This window comes from Phyllostomus hastatus, unplaced genomic scaffold, assembly GCF_019186645.2.
Source record: "Phyllostomus hastatus isolate PE091 unplaced genomic scaffold, TTU_PhHast_1.1 phas_scaffold_78, whole genome shotgun sequence".
Taxonomy (NCBI): Eukaryota; Metazoa; Chordata; class Mammalia; order Chiroptera; family Phyllostomidae; genus Phyllostomus; species Phyllostomus hastatus.
The window spans coordinates 102,994,202-103,019,451 of NW_025334041.1; positions in this window are offsets into that span (position 1 = coordinate 102,994,202).

Consider the following 25,250-nt stretch of genomic DNA (forward strand, 5'->3'; position numbering starts at 1 on the left):
TGACCTAGCTTTATATAGAATTCATCTGTTCCTCTACCTTACTGTGCATTTAACACAGCTTCTATTTCCACCTGCATGAAGGTCATTTCTTTGGTCCACAAAACATCTCTTCCTTCATAGTGTTGTTTGTTGGTATATATCAATTTGCTTAAAATTGACTCATGTGCTGGGAACTGAGCTCCATTCTTGCTTTTTTTTGCCTATGAGGGAAAAGTCCAATCCCAGATAAGGTGTTTTTGTTTTGAGGTAAACAAAACACAGAGCCCACTGAGGGAAAAGGAAGGAGGTTTACTGTAGGAGCACTGCCCCAGGATGAGTTCATCAGGGTCCTGACTGAAGCTGCAATAAGCAATGAGACCTCAGTGCAGCATCTGACCTCTCTTCTGAGCCCAGATTCCTCCTGTGTAAAATGGAAGACTAGAATATGCGGTTTCAAATGCTTATTCTCATTTTACTTCTCTAACATTCTAAGTGTGGCAAAGAAGATTCATTCTTTATACACCAAAACTATCTTTGTAGAACAGTAAAGTTCTTTCATATGCTGACGGCTTTTCAACAACATACATTACATTATCATGTGTCCCAAGTTGTCTCTTAAGTATAAAAACTGCCACGCTCTCTCTAACACTCCAACAAAACCAAGCTCAACATATTTCAATCTGTTATCTCACCACTCGGCAAATTCTCTTTTCATCTGAAGCTTTTCCACATTGGTTTCTTATGAACTTGTGTAGGAAAGTAAGAGATTATGTACTTTAGGCCAAAGGGGTGGGGAGAAAAAAATTCTTAATACAAATTATTCTTTTAAGTGGTTAAATTACTTCAGATACTTTAGCTTTTTACCAAAGTTCTACAGGTCAGAGTCACATTTTTTTCCAAGCAGTAATTTTATAAAGGTTTACAATATGTTTTTGGTTATCATATTAAACTCTCCAAAAATATGTTAAGCTATGGAAATTTCTAGTATGCACAGCATCATATTTGACGACACTCATAAATCTCAAAAACTTTCATTAGATATAATCAGTTATAAATTTAGTTGGGTATACATAGAAAAGAAGGAAAGCAATATGTTGGAGAAAGGAACGAACAGAAAGTTCAAACCCCCTTTGCCGCCACCCCAGTTACCCCCAAGGGTCCTCAGGACAATAGAGGAAACTGAGAATACTTAGGTTTTTACTTCTGCTTGTTTAAAGAAGATGATAGCTCTAGAAATATGATGGGGCACAGAAAGCAAAGCCATAAAAGCAAAAATTCATTAACATCTGTACTGAGGACTAAACTTAGAAAAATGTCCTTTGGCACATGTGGTATGTACGACAAACCAAAACAGCTTTGCATGTTCGCAGTGCAAACTGGAAGAGAGATCCCACCCAAAAGATGTCTGGTGAGCAGTGTCAGTAAGTGAAAGCAGAGTTTCCACTATTCATGGGCTACCACATGTAAATGCCATTGAAAACCTTCCTAGTTTTCTGTATGTTTGATTTTATTTTAATAATAAAATATATTTGATTCTCTTTCCATTTAAGTAACTCTTTATTTTTCCTGTAAGATTTTAAATTGTAGCAGGGGAATAGGAAATTTAGTTTTTAAAGTGAATACTATTTTATGTGTGTTATTCTTTTGAGTTTTCTGTATTATTTGTTGTGCCTCTGGGGGAGGACCATGTCTATTTGATCCATTGGAAACCCACAAGAAATGGGATTATTTCTTTTTCTCAAATGAGAAGACCCTATAACCATAAAGGTTAAATGACTTGTCTACAACTTGTCACAAAGCCAAGAAATAGCATAAATGTGACCAATATCAAAGTTTCCAGCTTCTCAAACTAGTTACCTATGTTCTTTTACCAGATATGTTCCACCCACCAACATTCAAAAAGTTAAATTTAAAAAATTCTGTACTTCAAATTCAGAATAACTAAAACAGCTCTGCTTCTTAGTTTCTCAATATAAACTCCATACATGTCTTTTAAAATCATCTGATAGTTGTGTTATGGCAAAAATTATACTGTCCTTTGAATTTAAATCCTGGATCTATATCACAGCTATTCTACTAAGTCTTGTGAGCCCTTGAACAAGTCCCTTAAGCTTCCTAAGTTTTAGGCTTTTTATCTGTGAAATCACAATCAAAATATCATCCCTTCAAAGTTAATGAGGACTAAATTAAATAAAATGTCTGGAAATACCTTGTAATCTATAGAGTATCACTAATAATTTATCATGTATGCTTATGTAAAAACCTCAGTGGTTTCCTGTTACTTATGGAGTAACAATTATACTCTTGTGCAAGGCATTCAAAGTCCTCTTTGACATTCATTTTCAATCTTTTTCCCAGCTAACAATAATAGCTAACATAACATATGCAGAGAAATTACTCTGCCCCAAGTATGTGGTGAACATTTATTATCTAATGTAAACCTCATATTAAGCCATAATAAAGATATCATTATTATCCCAAATTTTATAGTTATTTGTTGATATTTGCAAAGCTGAAGAAACTTGCCAAACTTCACACAGAGGGGAAGGAAGGGTGGAACAGGGAGTCAAAGGCTGGCTGTCTGAGTTCAGAATAAACTTAACCATCATGTAGTATTACTTCTAAATATAGCATTTTGTTTTTTACATCGCCCTACCACAAGTCACTTGGAAATCTATGACAACTACATTATTACACAATGAAATTTTGGGGGTATAGAAACTCAAATAGATGCTGGACAATCACACCACAAAATTATCTTTCTGTCTCCTTCATTAGTTGATTGACTTACTTCAGATGTTAGCCCAATGTGATCGGTAGTGATCAACAGTATAGTCTCTGCAATCAGATGGCCCAGGTTCAAGTTGGCTGTCCTGCAGATAAGCACCGTGATCCTGAGGAAGGTGTTCTGCTTCTGTTATTTCATCTTTAAAATGAGAAAACAGCCCTGGCCAGGTAGACCAATTGGTTAGAACACTGTCACCATATGTCAAGGTTGCAGGTTCCATCTCCAGTCAGGGCATATACTAGGGTCAACTAATGGATGCATACGTAGAGAAATGGAACACTGAATCTCTCTCTCTCTCTCTCTCTTTACCTCCCCCTCTTTATCAAATCAATCAATTTTTTTAAAAAAAGAGAACATAATTAAAACTGACATCAGAATGTTGCTATGAGAAGTAAATTGAGTATATATCTAGGTGTAGCTCTTAGGAAAATGCCTGGCACATGGACAATAATACTACACAAATGTCAAAGGTCACTCTTTTTCCATTACTATTGTCCCACCTCATGTCATGTCCATGGTAGTTCTGTGTGCTGTTATTCTTCACGCTACAAAATTACCTGACTTTCTGCCTTCTTCACTAGTTGATTGACCTAGTTAGTTCAGATATCAGCCCCAAACTTCGCTTCATTAATGAATTGGTCTTTGGTGTGCCCACAATATACCCCTTTCTCTTGTCCCCTCCACTAATTCAAGCTCTCTTATTACACTCACAGTTCATTCGAACGCCTCCTTTGAGCATTTACCATAGTTGTTAAATAATTCATTGAACTATCACTCTCAAAATTTCTGTTCTTGTCACTATGAGGGCAGAGGCTATTGTCCATTGGGGTATCTTACATAGTAATGTGCCTGATAAAAGACCCTGGATGAATGAATAAATAATGAAAAGATGAACCTCATCTTCTTTGTTTTATCCCTTTAATTTATATCCTGTCTCATGGGTTGAAAATCCATTTTCTTTGTCTTTTTCCCTATGAATTCTTCAATTTGTATCATGAGTTTTCAAACTTCCTGGCCAAGTGTACTTGACTGAAAATATTTATAGAAATACCCCATAGTTATATCTATGCCAGTTTATTTCTTAATAAATTGCCAGTTTCTTCTTTCTTAAATATTAGATTTCTGAAATACAAGTAGATTAACTGAGCAAAGAAAACAAGAAATAGAAATCTGTTCATGTTTTGCACAGTGCTTTTAAACTGCATTTTGAATGTGTTTCTTAAAATTTGCATAATCATTCAAGAGTCTCCTTTTATTTGAATGCCACGGTAATGACAGCTTAAGATATATTGTTTGCTATTTATTCAAAATAGATTTCAATTATCAAAGTAGATCTTTATGTATACACCTGTTTCCATATTTGCTACGGACTCAATTAGTAATATGATTATGTATGCTGATGCTGTTTTGAAAATGTAACTTGAAATACACCATGGTAACTTCTGCAATATTATGGAGCAGTGTCTTTTAATCCTATTAAATTATCTAGAATGAATTTTTAAAATATAAAACTTCCAAGGTATGCCACACTAGATTTATCAGTATTTATGATGTATAAGCTCAATACATCAAGACCTCAAAACACTGAAAATAAGCTTGGCTGAGTGCCACTTCTACCCAAAGGTGAACTTAAATCCCTGGGGAAATCTCCCTCTTCCTATGAGCTGAAAACACACAAAGTTTTATCTTCATTGTGCTCTACCATATAAAAGAAAACATTTTCAAATTTTTATTTTTTAATAAATATATATGATTCCATATATCTTATCATTTCTTAAATGATGCTTATCATTTAATTCTGCCATCCTCCAAAAATATTTTATTTATTTATTTTTAGACAGAGGGGAAGGGAGGGAGAAAGAGGAAAGAAACATCAGTGTGTGGTTGCCTCTCACACACCCCAAGTGAAGACCTGCCCCACACCCCAGGCATGTGCCCTGACTGGGAATAGAACCAGTGATCCTTTGGTTCCCAGGTCAGTACTCAATCCACTGAGCCATACCACCCAGGGCTAATTCTACCATCTTAGCCATGCCCAGTCAGAAGTAAATCCTCCATTTTAGAGTAGTATGAAGTTATAAACTGACAAAAACCTATTCCAACTCTATTCTTTACTAGTTGAGTAAAGCTAAGTTTATATACAAGTATAACTTCTAGAATCCTTCTCAGTCTCTAAAATGGAGATTATAGTAGCTCATGTCTTACAGACTGTCCACAAAGACTCAATGACACAGTGCCTAGAAAAGTTCAACATAAATCCTAGTATATTGTAAATGTTCAATAAATATTAATCATGTTATTTCTGTTATTATTATATCATTTATGTGTACATACCTGTGTCATTCACATGGGCATTTAAGATCTATTCTTTCCAAAAGTATATGAGCTTATTTTCTAGACAGCATGCATCTTGGTGCCTGGCTGGCAGCATTGTTCTTTCTATCCTTCTCACTGCCTTACACACAGTAAGTGATTACTTGATTGAAAGTTGATGTGTTGGTTTACCTCTATCTGCATTATAACAATTCACTAGCCCTCCATACATGTCAGTTGAGCACCTTTGTCTGTGTTACACTGTGCTAGGCATTGGGAAAACAGAGATAAATAGTGCAATGTTACAGGTGGCTTTTTATGTCAAAATTTAACCCCAAACCTGCTATTTTTAAAACTGGCTAAAGCCAAACTCTAATAGTTCTAAATTATATTATGCTTTAAGTATTTATGCCAAATAAGGTACTCTTCAGTTAATTATCTAGCCTAATGAAGTCACAGCTGAATAACTTTAAAAGTAATTAAGAAAACAAAGCATTGGTAAGGCATGTGGGTGTGCATGTCTGTTTCCTTGAATAATAGCCTTTAACATGGGTAATTTTCTTTGGATTTGAAAATGAAAATTAAAATACAAACATGTTCAGCCCAAATCTCAAGATGAAAATCAATTATCTTTATGTGTATTCATGACATTTTAAATAGTTGATATAGAAAATCCTGCCACAATTCATTTTATGCTACTGGAGATACCCTAAAATTTGGTTCACTCCTTATTTTATTGATGGGAGGTGGAAAGAAATACTTTATTAATTTTAGAATCAAAAAAGTGGACCTATTGGAGTTCCTTATGATTTCAATTGGCTCCAAAACAGATCTTGGTGAAAAGAAGTGCTCCACAAGTGAAGGCATTGGACGGTGCAGCCTAATAGATGGGAGTGGCAATGATGTGGATGATAAGGTAGGCTGAGGTCAAATCATACAGGACCTTGAATGCCATGCTAAAGAGACTGAAAGCAGTCCATGTTTGAGCAGGGTAATAATACGATCAAATCTGTATTTAGAAATCACTTTGATACTTTGAATAACTGAATAGAGTAGGAGAAATCAGAGGTGAAAAGAATTATTTAGGAATCAGAATAGGAGCTGGAGCGCCTGGAACTAGGGGTATGGAAGTTTCAATGGAGAAGAGAGGTAAAGAATTACAGCATCTGTCATTAGTTATCTTTGTAAGCTGAAAAAAGAAAGGAATCTAAATTTTAGAATTTTGTATATTTCTAATATATAGGATGCTCACATTTTGTATAATTAATGAAGTCTCAGAATAATAAAGAAAAAAATAGGCATCAAAAAACCTCAACAAAGAAGGAAGGAAAAGAATTTCAGGAAATTAGCACACTGCTGTAATAAGGACTGGGGTTGGGGGAAATAGAGAGAAGTACTGTGAGTGTGTGTGTGTGTGTGTGTGTGTGTGTGTGTGTGTGTGTTGAAAGAGGAGCATATGCAGAAGTTTTCTAGCTTCAAGTGATTTAATGGACAATGGATAGCAATTTAAAAGGAAGCAGGCTAGATTCAGGAAAGAGGAAGTGATGAGTTTCACTTAGCTAATCAGTGGCAAAGTGTTTTAGTATTAATTATTATTATTATTTACAAATGGAGCAGAAGAACATTGATGTAGATCTTCTAAATAGTAGGTAAATGGTTGTGGGAGAGGCAGGGATAGAAAATGAATGAAGCAAAAGTTTGGTCTTTATGAAACCTCATCATATTGATTGTACATTTATGAAATAATAATAATAACATTTATTATTATTAACATTTCAAGATACCATAAAGTTAAAAAGGTGTACCGCATTGCTTGATCGATCCACTAAGTCATTGGCAAACTCTTTGCTTTCTGTTTTAATATGTTTTTAAGAACATAATATCTTTCCTCAAGCATTGGTGTAAAAGAACTGCAAAAAATCAAACTCTCTTCTTTTTTTTTTTAAAGTATGAAGAGGGAAATCTTAGTTTGGGAAAAGAGTAAAGAGAATCCTATTATCATGTTACGATGATAGCAAAGGAAATATGAGATCTGTTGGTGCACGCTCAGGAAAGGGAGAATTTGTGCTTGAATATTATCCAATCTACAGCAAGATGATTGGCTGTAAAATGAGTTTTCACTTCGTTTAAATAGAATTGAATTCCTCATTTTAATTTATTACATTTAATCTATCACACATAAATAGCCCCTTAAGTTATTATATAAATCTACAAAACAAACAAACAAACAAACAAACCCCTGCACATCTATAGAGAACCCACTGAGGATGACAGTGTCAGGGATAATCTCCATGTCTTTTTTCTTAGCGCTTTATATTCACATGTGTGATGAGGTTTGTTGATTTGAACTTACATGTGCATGTTCCTCAAATGTGAAAAGCTATACAACACACACATACAACCTAAGGGCTAGAAATGTGATACCACAGGTTAAATTGGGAGAGGGGAGAAGAAAAACAAAGCCAACTGGAAATGGGATAAGAAAAATGTGAAAGTCAGAGAGTCGTGCAAAATAATGCTTCATAAACAGTACTGAAACTGTCCTGGCAGGTACAGTGCTGTGAAAATTGAGTTAAAACTGCTTTGAGAAAAAGCTAAAAAAATCAGTCTGTGTTCCATTAGTGGCTCAAAATATGACCTTGTGCATGTCTTAAAATTCAGTTTGTCATCTACCTAAAGAATACAAATATTCTTGAAAGTAGGGAATAAACCACAGAAAATCACCAGTTATTAAGCTGCATTTGGGAGGCCTTTGGAGGTCAAGGGTTTTGAAATTCTACATGTAATGCAAAATCCAAAGAGAAAAAATAAATTTTCTCCTGGTAGTTTAGTACTGTTACCCAAGTATTCATCCTCCAGCTAAATACCCAGATTATCTTTCTATAGCTATCTAAAGTTAATTATGTGAAGACACTTATTGTTTCCCTGATAAAACTTATCAGCCATCATACAGTTTGAATTTCTGTATCCTCTGGAATCTCTACAGCAAAGCAACATTATATCCAACTAGTCATAGACTGAAGAAAGCAAAATGATTAGTGGTAGATGAGGGAAAGTCTTTGCTGCGTGATTTATCTTAAATGCCAGTGGTGTGGTTCCCAGATAGGTTGAATATAATGTGATTTATCATATTCAGCACCATGAAGAGAATAGAGATATTACTAAATTCAGGGAGATAAGGCAGAAAACAATAACTACAATAACCACCGAAACACAGCCTCAAACAGTGTGGGGGAACTGTTAATGCAAGAAAAGAAATGCAGTGGACAGATAAAGTACTATAAGCAGTATTCTCAGGGTTTTTGACATTGTATCTAGTTCACATCAAGAGGGAGCAGGCCTTATCTTCTCTATTAACCTCAAATGCTGTTCAAAGTTTAAAGAATAAGATTCTAAAGGTATGAAAAGAATAATGGAAAGCCTTTCATTTCATATACATAAGCCTTTCAGTTACATATACACAGGCATCATAATTACTTCCATTAGCATTATTCCAGTTAGAATACAGATTCATTTCTGGTAATGAAGGCCAAAGTAGAAGTTCGTATATCTCTCACACAATAGTCCAACAATAACCGGTCTAGGGTTTATACAAAGGTTTCACTGGGTCATATATCAAGGGCTTTATTTATTATTGCTAAATCATCCTTATTACACATCTGCCAGTCTCAGATAACTTATCTCCCGATCCTCCTAAGCCAATTCACATTCAGCCAACCAGACGGAAAAGGTAATGGGAAAAAGAAAGGGACAAGCATGCTACTTCGTTTAAATGCACAACCTCAACCCGGCAGTTATGATTACTTTGACTTATAACCATGGGCCAGGGGACAGGCACAATTCATGCAAGGGAGGCTAGAAATTGTCATTACAGGTGTGCAGCCACATGCCTCACTCAAGTTCTCTTACTGTAGAAGGGAGAATGGGTATCTGAGGGGCAACTTTCAGTCCTTGCCACAGTCCGCTGCTTATCTCTCCCATAAAAATTCAAATTCCCTCTTCCTATACACTAGTTTACAACCTCAGGAGCCACATCCAGACTAAAGAGGGAGGATCGACCATCACCCAGAGATGGACTTTCAACCAGGTACAATTTTGGAATTGTCCGTCTTGTAGAGGGAATGACTATCTTTCCAAGGGAGATGATTCCCCCTCATTGGGGCTCATCTAGGTCAGGATATTAAAACATAAAACAAAATGTATTTTTCCCCACTGTCCACCAACATAAAATGGTGAAATAAGAATAGCACAAATGCATTTAAAACTCTCCTTTAGAAGACAGCATGGGAAATTCACAGCATCAAATCCCATTGGGCAAGAGCAGTGAAAAATCTGTTTTGTCACTGAATTATGTTCCATGGTTAACCCACATGGTAGCCCTCTGGATATTGTCATTGTGGTCCCTGCTTTTGTTCTTTGAGAGACTTTATCCTTCATAATCAAAATCTTAGAAAGTACATTCTTTTTAAAAGATATGTAGTTTGTGCAGTTCATGTTGATGGTACATGCTTGAGGCAAAGAGTTTTGCTTTAAGGTTAGAAAAACAGCAAGCCTGTATAGATGGCTTGTTTTTCCTTGCAAATACAATTTCTCAAAAAATTAACATCACTGATATTAATTCAAGAAATAGAAAAATTCATAGATCTATAACCACTAAAAAATTGTATTAGTGAAAAAAAATTGGCACAGAGAAAATTAGGTCATAGGTAGAGTCCCCTGGAGAGTTCTGTCAAATATTCAAGAGAAAAATCAAAATCTCTACAATCTCTTCTAGAGAATAGTAAGGAGGGACCTACTCAAGTCACAGACCAAAGACTTGGTACCATGATCTCGGTACCAAAACTGACATGATTATTTTGTGAAAAAAACTACACACCAATCTCACTTGTGAACATAGGTAGAAATAAGAGATATTAGCAAAATATGAGAAATATAATAATTTATAACCAAGTTGAATTTATCCCAGGAATGGTAATTGGTGTAACATTAGAAAGCTCACAAATGTAATCCTCTATTATATATATATATAAGAAAAAAATTAAATCTGGTGAAAAGAGAACAGTTTCACTCTGCAATAGAGAATCATAGTCTCTCATTTAATTCTAAGACCTGACTGAATTCATAGACATGAAACATGCACAAAGAGGAGGCTGGATCTTGTTGCTATGGGTATATCCACTAACTTTCTTTCTATCCTTCTTCTAAAAGGCTTCCAATTGTTTACCAAGCTGACTATACCCAAAGAAGAGGAAAATAGACTTTTCTAGTATAGGAAGGTGATTCTGAACTGAGGTGATCCTTGAAAAGCTGAAACACTTCTGTGGCTTACCGTCAGAGAAGACACTTATGGAAGTCTGGGAATAAACAAAACTTTGTCCTAAATTCATTACACAGTGGACCCAGTGAGTCTGCAAAAGCACCTGATAGTCATTTCCTCAACCACTGGATGCATCCAAAACATACTCATCCATAGAGGACAATCCCCATATTGCCTCACTGACTTAAGGACAAAGTGCTATTATGTTAGAAAGGGCCAAGTAAAATAATGGAACAAACCATCTTTCTTCTTCTTCTTCTTTTTTAACTGGGACCATGTTGTTTATGTCTATATTAGAAAAGTAACACATTAATGTGTGCTTGTTTATTTCATAAATTTAAGAAAATATCATTGTATATAGAAGAAAAAGTGAAAACACTATTTATTACAGTCCCTGATCTCCCCATATACCACATCTCTTACCTCCTATTGGGTAGCCATTAACAGTATTCAACAGAACTGTGATATACAGGATTCACTTTAAAAAATGTAAATAACATATCACATGAACTTTAAGCTCTTAAAAATTGTTAAGTACACAGTACAGTTAACTATGTGTACATTGTTGTCCATCAGTTCTCTGGAACTTTCTCATTTTGCATGACTAAACTTTATACCCACTGAACAGCAATGCTTCATTTCCCCCCCAGTCCCTAGTAGTCCCCATCCTACTTTCTGCTCCTATGAGTCTGACTCCCTTGGATACCTCATATAAGCAGAATCATGCATTATTTGTCCTCCTGTGACTGGCTTATTTCACGGAGCATGATGTTCTCAAGGTTCATCCATGTGGTGGATTATGACAGGATTTCCTTCTTTTTCAAGGCTGAATAATATCCCATTGTATGTATATATTACCTTTTCTTCATTCATTCATTCATTCATTCTTCAGTGGATGTTTAGGTTGTTTCCGCCACTTGGCTATTCCGCCACTTTCCTAGCATGTGTGAGGTGAAGTATCATTGTTGTTTGGATTGGTATTTCCCTGATAATTTGTAATGTTGGACATCTTTTCATATAACTCTTGGCAATTTGTATGTCTTTCTTGGAGAAATGTCTATCCAAAGTGTTTTGTCCATTTTTTATTGAGGTTATTTGTTTTTGGCAGAAACAGCAGTTTATCTTCACTGTTTTAGCTCAGAGCTATACCAGCTCTCCCCTTCTATGTGATCATGAGAGTCAAGGGGATCTTCCTTACCACCCTGAGGGACATTGTGCTTATCCAACACATTGGTAATATTGTGCTGACTGGATCTGGTGAGAAAGAGGTGTCGAATACCTTGGATGCCTTTGTAAGGTATGCATGTGGCAGAGAGTAACCTGACAGTCATAAAAACACAGGAATCTGCTGCTTTAGCAACATTTCTATGTAGTCAGTGGTCCAGGGTAGGACTCAGCCACCATTTTCTACAAAGAAGCAAATACTAAATATTTTTGACTCTGTGGTTCACATGGTCTGCGTCACAAGTACTCAGCTCTGCCATTGTAATATACAGGCAGCCACAGACAATAGGTAAATGAATGAGTGAGGTCGTGTTCTAATAAAATTTTATTTACAAAACCAAGTAGTAATTCAGATTTGGATTTCGGTATGCTGACCCCACTCTATGGCAAATTAAGATAACTGCAAAGTAAAAGATATCTCATTATAATGTGTACTCATATATTTTTCCCTTATTTGTATTTGATCTCTCAAAGACTGAGAGGAATGTATTTGTTCTACAAGTGCATTTCTAAAGTGCTTTTTTTCCTATTTCCTTCAAAGATTAACTGGCATTTTATTGATTTATCATCTCTGATAAAAATTTCCTCTTAATATACCTAATATAAAATTTTAATTCTTCTCTTGTGTGTTTGGCTTTCCTACATTATTTTCTTATTTCTGACAACTCCATTTTAATCTAAGTTTTGTGTCTTATTTATTAGAATAAATTTCTCCTATATTTTATTGAGGACACAAAGCATATATATTCTAAAATCATCTCTTGTTCCTTGTAATGATCCTTTTCTCTAGCGTTTTTATCCTGTAAAACTCCTGTTATTTGTTGTTAGAAAATCTTTTACATGCTCCATGTTGTTGCTGTTCTTATTTTTCTCTTCACTCTTTATTGAAGAACAAAACCACAGATATGCGTGGAGGTTCTATTTTTTTTTTTTTTGATTCTCATAAATTAGTCACATGAGTGCATCAGTGACACCATTTTCAGATCTTAAGTTCATGAACAAGTTGATATGCACAGGCTCTCATCAAATTTCCATTGTCCAGAAAGCATTTACCTGGTATGGCTTTGCTGAAGTGTGATGAGGTGTTTTCTATTTTACAGAGTATCACAAGGGAAATTTATTCCTGGATAGTTTGAAATAGTTTGAAACTCTTTTTTTGTCAAAAGTAGTTTAGAAGCACTGTAAGTTTCACAATTAAATGCTTCACCTACTTTTTACAAATTAACCACAGTGTCCCGGCCAGCAACAGTCAGATATCACCTCTAGGTGTGGATGGCCCCAGAATAGATGTAAAAAGTAAGTTATTGAGGAGACAGAGGTAAGTCCTGGCAGGGAACCTCTGCTGGCTCATAAGGCAGAATGGGTAAAGTACTGAATTATTGCCAGATTTTCTTTTCATCTGGAAGGATCCAAGTCTCCAATGTAGTAATTAACCACATTTATGTGTGGAAGCCTTCAGTCTGATAATGCTTCTATTTCATAAGCATGAGTCTCCTGGGAAGCCTTTTTCAGTTTGGTTTATCTGCTGTATAATTTAGAGGTTGTCTCCATATGAACAGTGCTGTACATATAGTAGATACTCAAAAAATGACAACTGTTTGTTTCCTTAGTTATCAATGCTATTTGAATTTTCCAAATATTTGCTGTGCTTTTTATCTTTCCATGGGACATCCTCCAACTTCAATAAGTGATTCTCAAACTTACATATATGAAACAGATTAAGTTCAGTTTTCTCATCTCCACCTTTAGGATGCCTTATTAAATAGAAATGTGTGAAACCTAGAAACAAAGAGTTTTAGCAAGTCCTCCAAATGATTCTGAGATTGAAGGGCAGGGATCCATACTTTCAAAAACTACCTTAATTTTATGGTATTTTGAAACTCCTGGGTATTTCATAGCATATACAGAAAAATATCTTTTTTATTGAATGTATATTTCCAGGTTGCCTCAAGATCTTGGGTTGTCAAGTAGCACAGCTTGAGTATAGACAGGTACGAGAACCTCCTACCTCACAGCCAGAAAGTGAGTTCTGACAGTCATTTTAGCTGCAGGCAGTGCTGTCAAAAGATTAAAAGTGGTAATTATTACTTCCCTGGTCTGAAATGGTCTTTATCTGCAGCTGAGTAGCTCTTAGGAAGAGGAAGAATTGTCACTATTTTTTTTTGAAAATAACAAAATGTTCCCTGATTGAGTTTTAGTGTTGAACTTCTATGGATCTTCAAATTAAAGGGCAAGTATTTTAGCACTAGGTGGTACTTTCTTTCACAAAATGTAGCTTAAGATACAGAAAAATGGGAGGTAATGATAAGCAATGATCCCTGAACTGAATCTTATTCTATTGCCATATGCCTGTGAGATATGCTGTTTTAGTAAATTAGGTTAAATCCTTTTTGTATTTATTCATATTTTAATATTTCCTATGTTAAATGGTATTTTCTTAATTTTTCCCCTTTAACTACTACTATGTGGGGCAAGTTTGAGAGTTAGTACTCTGGAAATGAGTATAATACCTAGCTTAAAATATAGGCAATGAATTTTGTTTAGATTCTAAAAGGAGCCTCTGTACCATTTTCTAGAATTCTAGAATATCAAGACTAATTTTCAGGGATTCTATTTATTAAAATGGGCCTTATGAGATAAATTCCTCTCTGAAGAATGAAAAGTCTCATTTTGTCTATATTTCACTGCAGAACATGTGTATTACTTTGAAAAAGGTTGCTCACCTGGTAATGGTCACCTTATCCTTAATTACACCATTTCACATAATCACTGTAACTTGACTACATTTTATTCATTTAGCACAATGTTGTTGCTCTTATCACATATATCCCATTCTATTTTGTACCACAGTTACTTATGTCTCCAGCTTTTTCTTCCCTACTAAATACTGAAGTCATGTAATATCTTGATATTCTTATGTTTCTCCTGCATTTACATGGTCTTTTGCATAGGGAAGATGTTCAATGTATATTAAATGATTTGACTGTGTTTACTTCTGAATGGCTTTTGTTTTATGATGATGTTTCATGTTTTAAAGGTTTTTATAGAAACTCCCATTATCATCATTACAAATTTTCTCTGAAAGGAAGATTCACTGATATTCTGATTAAAGAAAATGTCTCTTATAAGTGGGAGCTAAGCCTGCCATACCTAGTGACAAATATTTAAAGAACTAGATAATTATAATTGATTTCCAATTAAAGCCAACATATACCTAAGATAAATGAGAATATTTATGGGAAGAAATAAGGTCAGATTATTTTAGTTTATTGCTAAATAAAGTTCTAATCAATGAAAAAATCAAAAATTAGAAGTTAGTAATATCTTTATTTTTAAATCTGTTTTATAGTTCATATCTCCTATAGCATATCTATTCATTATCCCATTGTTTATTTGAATATAACACTTTGGATAAAGGTAATTACCCATTTACATGATGGTTATAAAATGCATCAACATATCACCATCCATAAGCACTCATTAGCACTTGGATCCTGGCATGGCAACACACAATAATACTATGATACAAAGAGACCATCCACCAGTTTAGATCCCATGGAACTGACTCAAAATGAGTGGTCTCAGAATACCATGTGCATGCCAAGGCTGGTTTTACTTAACCTGACATATCTCATTTTGAGATTTGGACTTTGTTTTAGTACTTTTTGGACCTTCCCTAAGTAAGTCAGCTTGCTACCACTGCTCTCTGTATGCACAGGGGGCTCTCCCTGTTTGTAATTGTGTTGTAGCAGGCACTTGATAAAGCCTCCCTCCAGCTGCCTTTGAGCCCATCAGCGGCAATTGTTTAGGTGTTCTGTTATCATCCATCTCCCCATATATCCAACCCAGAAGAGTTATGCTTCAATACGCATTGCTTCAAGCGCATAGACTGGCTGCCCTCCAGGATCTCATTGTTCATGATCCCGCCTCACCACTTAATTAAAAAGAATATCCCAATAAAGCTTCTCTGGAAGCCATTTAAAGAGTCCTGAGCCACATGAGTGAGCTCTTGTCAATTTGTGTACAATGAGATATCCATAGATTTTCAGTTTCATTCAGAGTTTGGGACAAACTGAGCTAGACATCTATCTCCCTGCTGAACATAAGACAACATCTGATTCCTTTGCCTGAATAATTCCTAAATGTTCACTGAACATCAGATGGTGTCAGAAAATGCTATATGTTTGGGATACTCAGATATAAAGTCTTAGCCTCAAGGATCAAATTATCTTATAATTAGTGTAAAATGTAATGAATGCTATAATAGAAGTTTGCAAAACATATTTTAGAAGTGTGGAGGAAGAAGGAGTTCTACCTAACACGGAGTAGGAAGGAAAGTGAAGCAAAAGCAAAACAAGCAATTACAAAGTAGACACTGTAAAAGGTATTGTAAAAAGGCCCGTTCCCACCAAGAGAGGGAAGTAAACTCTGAGAAAACATGTGTACATGGTGAAAATTCAGTATAAAACATCAATAAAGAGGCATGGTTAGCTCTTTCAGACCATGATTTATCTCAATCCATTCATAGCAGAAGAGCCCAGTGCCATACATGTATCCATTAATAAAAATGTCCAAAGAGAGTAAGTGATTTCCCTAGCATATGCAACTATGAGGGGAGTTCCTCACCCCCAGAAAAAAAAAAAACAAAAGAATGGAATTATCTTCTTGTAGCCTTGAAATACAAGCTTCCCCTGCTAAGTGGCTAGGTGAGTGTTCTAGGTACCTATCTGTGACAGTGTACCAACTGGCATTGTTGTGAGAGGCTGTTTGGTGTCAGTGAATTTTCTTTGAAGACTCTTTCAACACGTTTGCCCATTTCCTGATGGGTGATTTATGAGAGCACCTGTCCACACTGTGCTGAGTGTTCAGCAGTTTTTGGCCAAAAGCATCATGCCCCACCCTCCCTATTCACCCCAGTCTCACCCTGAGTGACCTTTACTTTCCCTGGATAAAAGAAGTCCTCAAAAGGAAATGTTTTGCTGTTATAGAAGAGGTGAAACAAACAAACAAAAAACAGCAGAAGCACTAAAAGGCATTAAAATCAACAAGTTCAACAACTGTTGTGAGCTGTGGGAAAAAAAGTCTCAATAGATGTATTACATCAAATGGAAAGTACTTTCAAGGTGACTGAAATTTAAACATGTAAAAATAAATAAAACAATTTTTATAAGTAAATTCCAGTTTTGGGGGTCCCCCTCATAGTTAGTAACATTCCCATGCCTAGTATGCAGACTTCCTGATTGAAGGAGGGTTATAAAAAAGAGGTGGGGTCATATTGTAGTGTTAGAAAGTTCTGAACTCTGTAAGTTCTCCTCTTGATTCCTGCAGAGACTTTTCCTAATATATAATATATAGGAATCAGGGGTCAGAATTATGTGATTTCTTGCATACCAACACTGGGACTACTAAGCATTTCTGATGAAGTCTTTCAGATTATGATGAGTGGACAAAAGTAATGGCATTAGCTCCTTCTTTAGTCATGAGGACCATTCTACATACCAGATTAAGACTAATCTCCAAATTTGAATAATATCTGTAAGTTTTTATATAAGCCAAGCAAATAGCTTAAATATCATGTCAGTGGAGAATAGTTTTAACCTTAACTTTAGTTTCTCTGTGGTCTCTGAAACTGTTGATTATATGTGTCTTCAATTTTCAAAATAGTTATTTATATTCATATTTTTATACCATTCTACTACTCTCTCCAGGTTTCTCTTACCTTCTGTTTGTGTCTTCTCATAATTTTTTAGGGTTCCTCTTTCCTCGAATCGTGGTTTTCATTAGGTCTCCAACCTTAGCTCCCTATACTTTTGTTTTCCCACTTTGGGATCTTACTTAAATGCATAGCTTCTCAATGTGTTGTTTATAATTAGATCACTTGGCCAGTACTAGAAAGTATCCAACTGCCTTTTCTATTTAAATTCCCAGAAGGGTCTGAATCCAAATATGTTTTAAACTTAACATTACCTTCTTTTTCAAACCTGCTTCTCCCCCCATATCCCTGTCTTTGAAATGCCATCACCATTGGCCCTGCTGTCGAATTCAGAAATCTGAGTCATCTTAATCACCTCCCAAGTCCTCAGTCATTGGTCACCAAGTACTCTAAAGTCTACCTTTGCTTGGTTCCTCTACTTTCTATATCCATTGCCATGCCTTTTATTCATGCCCTAATCTCTTCTTGCCTGGATAACTTGTCTTCTCTCTGCCTTACTTCTCTCCTCTCCATCCCCCTCTCAGCATCTGTGGAGGACTTTCCAATACATAAATGTGATTGAAATTCTTCAATATTCTCTGGTTGCTGTCAGCCTAAAATTCAAATAACCAAATTTAGTCACAAGAGTCTCCAAGATTTATCTCTGACCCAATATACCTGTACAATCTCATTTGCATCCTTCATTCCATGTATATCAGCAGCTTCAAGACCCCTAAATATATTGGGCTACCTCCTGCTACCACCACTTTCACTTCCTGCCCCTTCTCAGATTTTTTTTCTCCACCTGTGAAGACCTTCACCTCCTTCTTCAGCTAGATAACTTCCACTGATCCTTCAAATCCCAGCTTAAGTGTCATCTTTTCAGGGGAACCTTCCATGATTTAGGAGCTCTGTCCTTGTTCTCAGGTGCATCTAGTCCTTAGCTCCATCAGAGTGTGTATGGCTCCCTCCAGGTAATTCATTAATAGACTATGAGTTCTCTGTGGTCAGAAATTGTTCCTACTTGGATATGTATATTCAGTTCATAGCATAGAAGCTAGATTGTAAAATGAATGGACGTTGTTTAATCAAGCACAGTGGAAGAAGTGGGAAAAGGATTTTAAAAATGGATTTATTTAAAATTCCTCTTGGACATTCAGGTAGAAAGGAAAATGTGAGATTGACACTAAGTAGGAAAAGTTAGCGAGTGATACAAGTTCGAACCATTGTTTTTTATAGAGAAGATGTATGAAGAGGGGCAATGCTTAAATTTAGCCCTGCAGATACGTAGCAACTCTACGTAATTAGAACATCCCCTGAGAAATAAGGCATTTATTTTCATTTAAATGAGAAGGAATCTCTGTTTAGAGCAGCTCAATAAAATTTTTAGTCTTTTCTATGTATCAGGCTTTGTGTTCTTCCCTGGGGATACAAAGATGAATAAGACAGACAGTTCCTCTCTAGTGGAAAGAAAGACACTTGTACACTGCAAAGTAAAAGGCAGTATAATGAGTGTTAGGAATAGTGGTATGTCCAAGATGACATTGAAGCAGAAAAACGAGGCATTGCTTGTTTGCAGGGGAAGGAGGAAAAAGTATTATTAAAGAAAAGCTCATGGAAGAGAGGACCTCCAATGACCATTGAAATATAATTAGGGATTTACCAGTTAAAGAAGGGGAAAAGCAGAAGAAACAAGAGAGAAGACAAACATATAGCTGTATGTTGTATGTAGAAAATAAGCATTTGAATAATTTAGAGCATAATTTATTATGATGGGAACAGCTGCTCTTTCCCTTTCACAGTTTCAAAAGAGTTAGTAGGGATCGCACCATGACAAATTCATGTACCATGCTGAGAAGTTTGGGCTTAACATATGCTTAGTAGGTAGACACAAGAGGGTTATACTGAGGGAAGGGACAAAGTCCTATTTGCAACTTAGAATGGATCACTCTGGGTAGAGTGAAATGGATGTACTAGAGGCAAAGGAAAGAACAGAACAGAACAGAATCAGGGAGAGAGACCTGTTAAAAGGCTTGGAATTGGACAAATAAAAAGAGTAGAAAGGCTGCTTTCCAAAAACATTTAAGAAATAAAACCAACAAAAATCGGCAACTGGGATTTCTCATCTGAAGTTATTTCAGCATCACGTCTTTAGCTAAAAGATCTTTTTGTTATTTGGAGAAATGTTAACTTTGTAAAATGAAATAACAAAAGGATACTAAACTTCACTATTAAGCTTGGGTATTATTCTGCTTTCAGATGGGATTCAGGCCTCAAGAAAATCATATTGTGTGAATCATTATGAAGTATGCACAGCACACTGCAGCCATACGGTGAGTTCACCGGAACTGACATGCTTCGGGGCCCTTAATTAGATGCACCTGATATGCTTTATTTTTTAAATGAAGAACTGTGCCTCCTGCTAAACTGTCCCTGGAAACTCATGCCAGAAGGCACTCTGGTGCCACATCAAGTACAATGTATATTATGCTAATACTATTTAATCTGGTGATTCTAAGTCCAGAAAGATTTAATGAGAAGCACAAGTTATTTTTTAAAAGTTGAATATGTAATATATTAAATATTACCATATTTTTCAAACCATAAGACACACCCAGGTTTTAGAGGAGGAAAATAGGAAAAAAATTTTTGAAGCAAAAAATGTGGTAAAATATTTAATAACATAAATAACACAGTATTTCAGCAATGTAAATATAAATAGAACTGAACAGCAGCATTAACAACCATTATTCCTCCCAAATTTGGGGAAAATAAAGTGTGTCTTATAGTATGAAAATACAGTAATATCTATATGTATTTAATTCTTGACCAAGTAACAAAGAACAGCAAAAATTTTATATTTCAAAACATTTTAAAGATCTTTAATCAAGTGATAATACATTTTTATGGTCATATTTGTTTCATGCCTACATTTGCTTTACTTTATTGTGTACATTTTAAACTATAATTTTACTTTTGAATATTTTTAGATTTACATAAAATTTCAAAGATAGTACAGGGAGTTCCCATATATCTATCACCCAGTTTCCCTAATGTTAATGGCTTACATTAACCATGACACATTTGTAAAATTTAAAAACTTAACATTGGTGTATTACTATTAACTAAATGACAGGCTTTATTCAGATTTCACCAGTTTCTCCACAAATATCCTTTTTCTGTTCCTGGATGTGATTCAAGCTACTGCACTACATTTAGTCATCATGTCCCCTCTGCTCCATGACAGTCTCTCTGTCTCTTCTGTTTTTCATGACCTTGGACATTTCAGTAGCATTGGTCAGGTATTTTCTAGAAAGATTTTCAGTTTGGGTTTTCCTGATGTTTTCTCTCATGATCAAACTGGGGTTATAGGCTGGAGGAGGAGGACCACTGAGATTAAGTGTCCTTTTCACGACATCCTACCAGAGGCTACATGGTAGCAATATGGCTCATCCCTGGTGATGTTAACCATCACCACTTGCTTAAGGTGGCATCCACCATGACTCTGCACCATAAAGTGATGATTTTTCCTTTCCATACTCTACTCCTGGGAAGAGGTCACTAAATGAAGCCCACACTGGAGGTAGTGGGAGTTTATGCTCTACCTTCTAGTGGAGAAAATACCTACATAAATTATATGGAATTCTTCCCTAACAGAGATTTGTCCCTTCTCCTCCAGGTATTTACCTATTCAAACATTTATATCAGTATGGACTCATGGATATTCACCTTATACTTTGGGTTATAATTCAATACTATTTTGTTGCTGAGATTGTTTCACCATTGTCCATTAGGGACTCTTCCAGGTTGGCTTCCTGTTCTCTTTGGCATGCCCACATTATTTTCTTTTTGAAAACTTCAGTATTTTCTGGCCCTACAAGATGCTCAAAGTTTGTTTGTATAATGTCTTCCCCTGCCTTAGAATTAACCATTTTTTTCAAGGATTTCTGATTTCTCGTTTTGGAGAATGATAAAGATCTGGACTACACTGCTTTTTGAAAACACTGTATTTCTCCATCTCTTGTATTCTACGAGCAATCACAAGGTCATCCTGTCCCATCATTCTTGTTCAAAGAATGATTGTGACTTGGAGAATTTAAAAAAATACAAACTTCTGGTCCTTACCACTAGGGACGGTGACTCCGTAAGTCTGCAGCTGAGTACTACTCTGGCGGTGTCGGTGTTGGTGGTGTTATGTACCCAGGTAATTTTGTTATGAAAAATAGTTCAGGGACAATTGTACATATAATTAACTTCCTTCATTTTCTGTGGGACCCAATGAGGCCCAGAGAATGAAACACAAGTCCAAAGATACCCAAAAAAGAAAGTTATTTCTTCACTCCTAGTAAATTGGATATTTTCCATGCTTATGCTTTCAGTGTGTGTTTACTCATATGTTTTAAGTAAGTGAATCTCAATCCTGGATCCTTCCAGGGAAGTTTTAAAGATCCCACTCTTAGAAACTCTGATTTAAATGTTTGGAGTGGTACCTAACAGCCAGGTTTTTCTTAAGACCTTACACAAGACCTAATGAGCAGACAAGGATGAGAATCACTACTTTAAATGAACAAATTCAGTCCTACCAGGGCTCAAATACTGTAGATTATGTTTTCTTTATTATGATATTTCAGAGTAATGTTTGATTTATATTGTAAAACTTGACATCTCAGGTTCATCAGTTTAATTTGACAAACATGTATAACATTTACTTTGTGCTTAACAGAGCTATAGACTCTGGAGAGGCAGTGAATGAGAACATGAATCAGTTATGGTCTCTCCCAACAAAGCTTAAACTACAACAGAGGGACATTGGGATGGATACAAATAAGTAGAATAACAAGTCCAGACAGGTGAGTACTAAGTGGAGCATAAAGTGCCAGGGAGGGAAATGGGGGTTCAAAGGAATAAGAAACTAGATCATATTGACATAAATGGACAATTTCACTCTCTGGCTGAAGCAAGCGGTGCCTTCCTTCTGAGACTCCATGGATGGCCTTTGCCAAAGCTGTCACTTTTCAGTGAAGACAGAAATCATATTATTTTGTGTGAAAAGTCCATTAGTATCACACGTTAGCTAACATGGTTATCGCCCAGGTCTTAATTAAGCTCCCTCAAGCAGGATGCTAAGCAAACCATATTAACAATGAATCTTGTAAGAAAACTTGTTATTGTTAGGTGCCTTGACTGCAAATTGCTTTGTCCCATAACTGGGCAATGCTTTTATTACTGTTTTTTACTGCTGGTAGATTAGAGTGCCTGTTGTAGGAATTATGTATAACTGCACTGTTTTTAATATTTGCTACTGTAATCATTTCTGTAATTATGATACGGAAGCTATGGCTGCAAGCTGTTCCCGTGGATGGCTATTTCACTGAATTCTAACGATAGTATCTGCTTAAAATTTTATCTGCAAAGGCCCTGCTAATAAGTGCCTCCCTGGTGATATGAAGTAGATAGCTTTATTCAGATGCTGTTAATGAACTTGATTTATGATGTTGGTAGTTCAGTCTGAAAAGTTATTTGGGGTTTTAGACATTTAAATTTCAGTATTTGGTGTGTCCTCCCCTACCCCCTAAGGAAAGAAAGAAACCTGTTAGAACTTGAAACTTCCAAGCACTATAAAGTAGTATCATTCACATAGCACATTTTCTTGTGGAAACTATCTTCAAGGTGCAATGGCAAGTCATGTATTACACACCAAGTACAAGATTCATGAAGCTGTTAATTAAAAAAAGACTAATTATTAACCAAGGAATAGCCTGCATGTTAGCTCTGGGAGTTGCCTAAAACACTACAATTAGTGAGTCCATTATCAGTTTTCACAGTGAGGTGATGCCCCGGCAGCTATCACTTCCCTGGCGGAACCTGTCCCCCATCATCACATCCTGTTCTGCCTGATTCACGCTGTTGTCAGAAAGTGCATGTGTAAACAGTATGCAAGCACATCCCCCCAAATTAAACACAAACTAGCCTTACACATAAATAAAGAGAGTAGTGGCCCACAGGTATGTGACCAGTGGGGTCTCCTCTTCCCCAAGCCCATCCTCCTAACACCAGCCCAAGTACTCAAGTACTATGGTGTCTGGAGTTCTGCCTCTTGACCTCTGGGAATGACTTTGCTCTCCTCATTCTCCTTTTAAAAAATTCAAATATTGTGGAGAATAACACATGAAGTTCTCACAGGTTATGTAATCGTTTTGCCCTGAATGAATTATGTCAACTTGGCCAAAATGGAAGAGACTGCCTCTCACTGTAGTGAATTTTTCTATATTGAAGTGTCAGAGCAAAAGACTAAAGGGTGTTAGCAGGTGTGCAGGACCTGAATTGGTATTAGACTACTAAATGGTATACATTTTTCTCCCAATTCTGAGTTTTTATTGTTGCACCAAGCAAGGAACCTCTCTGGACTTTTAGCCTTACCTATAAAATAGGCTACTAGAATATCTTCACTCACTTCAAGATTCACAATTCAACCCTTATTACATGAGAGAATATGGTAGCCTAATAGATCAAAGAGGACACCAGAAGAGAAGAAAAAGATATGTGGAGAAATGCTTTACCACCATCATAAAGGAGGTATCAGTATGATATTACTTTGGTGGATAGTATTTCACCTGGGGTCATTAGAACATGGTTGATTGTAAAATCCTCTAAGCTTGAACAAAAATTTCCCTGTCTCTGTTCAGTTGAGAGTGACCAGTGGTGTGCTGCATACCTCTGCCAACACCTAAACATTCTCCACATGAGACAGAAACAGCATAGGCACAGGACACTCCTCACAAGTCCTACTGAAGGTTAATAAACTCATGAAACTCATTCACCTTTCTAGATAACTCCTTTTTCTCTCTAATCTCTCTTTCATGATAATCTGAACAGTGATCAGCAACCAGGTCCTGATGTTTTCTCCACCTAATTTCTTGGTTCCCATCCCTCCTGTATGTTTTTCTCTATATCTCTTCGTAGTCATCTCTCTGATGAGGAAGTAGACATGGCACCAAGGTGAAAGTGCACGACACCTTTTTCTTGGTAACTATTGAAGTTCAACTGGAGATATAACTAAGAAAAATATATTTTGAATAGGATGCCATTTCTACCATTCTTCTCCTAGAATACTTTGCTTTCTTTTTATGTTTCTCTGCAATACAATCTTCTTCTTTATTCAGCTTTGTAAAATGTTGACGAGGGTATTGACCCAACTACAGGGAGAGATAATTGAAGAAATTCATTTGAGCACCTTGTTTATTAAGAGGAGATGCATTCTTCTCGCTCTCTTGAGTTTGTATCACTAACTAGTTTTTCTCTCTAACCATTCTAAAACTAAAAATGTTTCAAGAGTTAGATTGCTTAACAATGACATCATTTGAGCACTGTCACCTAGGTAATGGAAAAATTTCCATAGCAACAGAGCCTTTATCTTTCAGTTGCTATAAAATTTTGACAGATGGGAGAAACTGATTAAAGATTTAAAGCAGGACATAAATGTAATTAATATCTCACAAAGTGCTATATTTTATAAAGATTAAATTAAATATGAAATGTATATATTGATATTTATTTCCAAAGTTAATTTAGCTTTTGACCAAAAGGATATTCTCTTCTTTGAGTAATTAAGATTAGATTATTAAATGCAGGGACACTAATAGTAGAATGTTTAAAAATTATAAAATGTTAAGAAAGGAGTGTTGGGAACTGCCCTGCCTGGTTTCAGGAGCTGTAACCCCCATGACTAAGGCTGAGTGAGTGACCTTCGGGACCAGAAGCCACTAAGGAGACAAAGCTTATCTCCCTGGCAGGTGCGCTGCTTCTGCTCCTCTTTTTATAACTAGCCCTCAATGCTTAATCAGTTAGTCAATGATGGGTAAGATTCCCCAAGGGGGGAATGATCTAACACAGGCATGATCATGTGGAGGCCTCAGGGAAGGACTTGGGGCGCTATG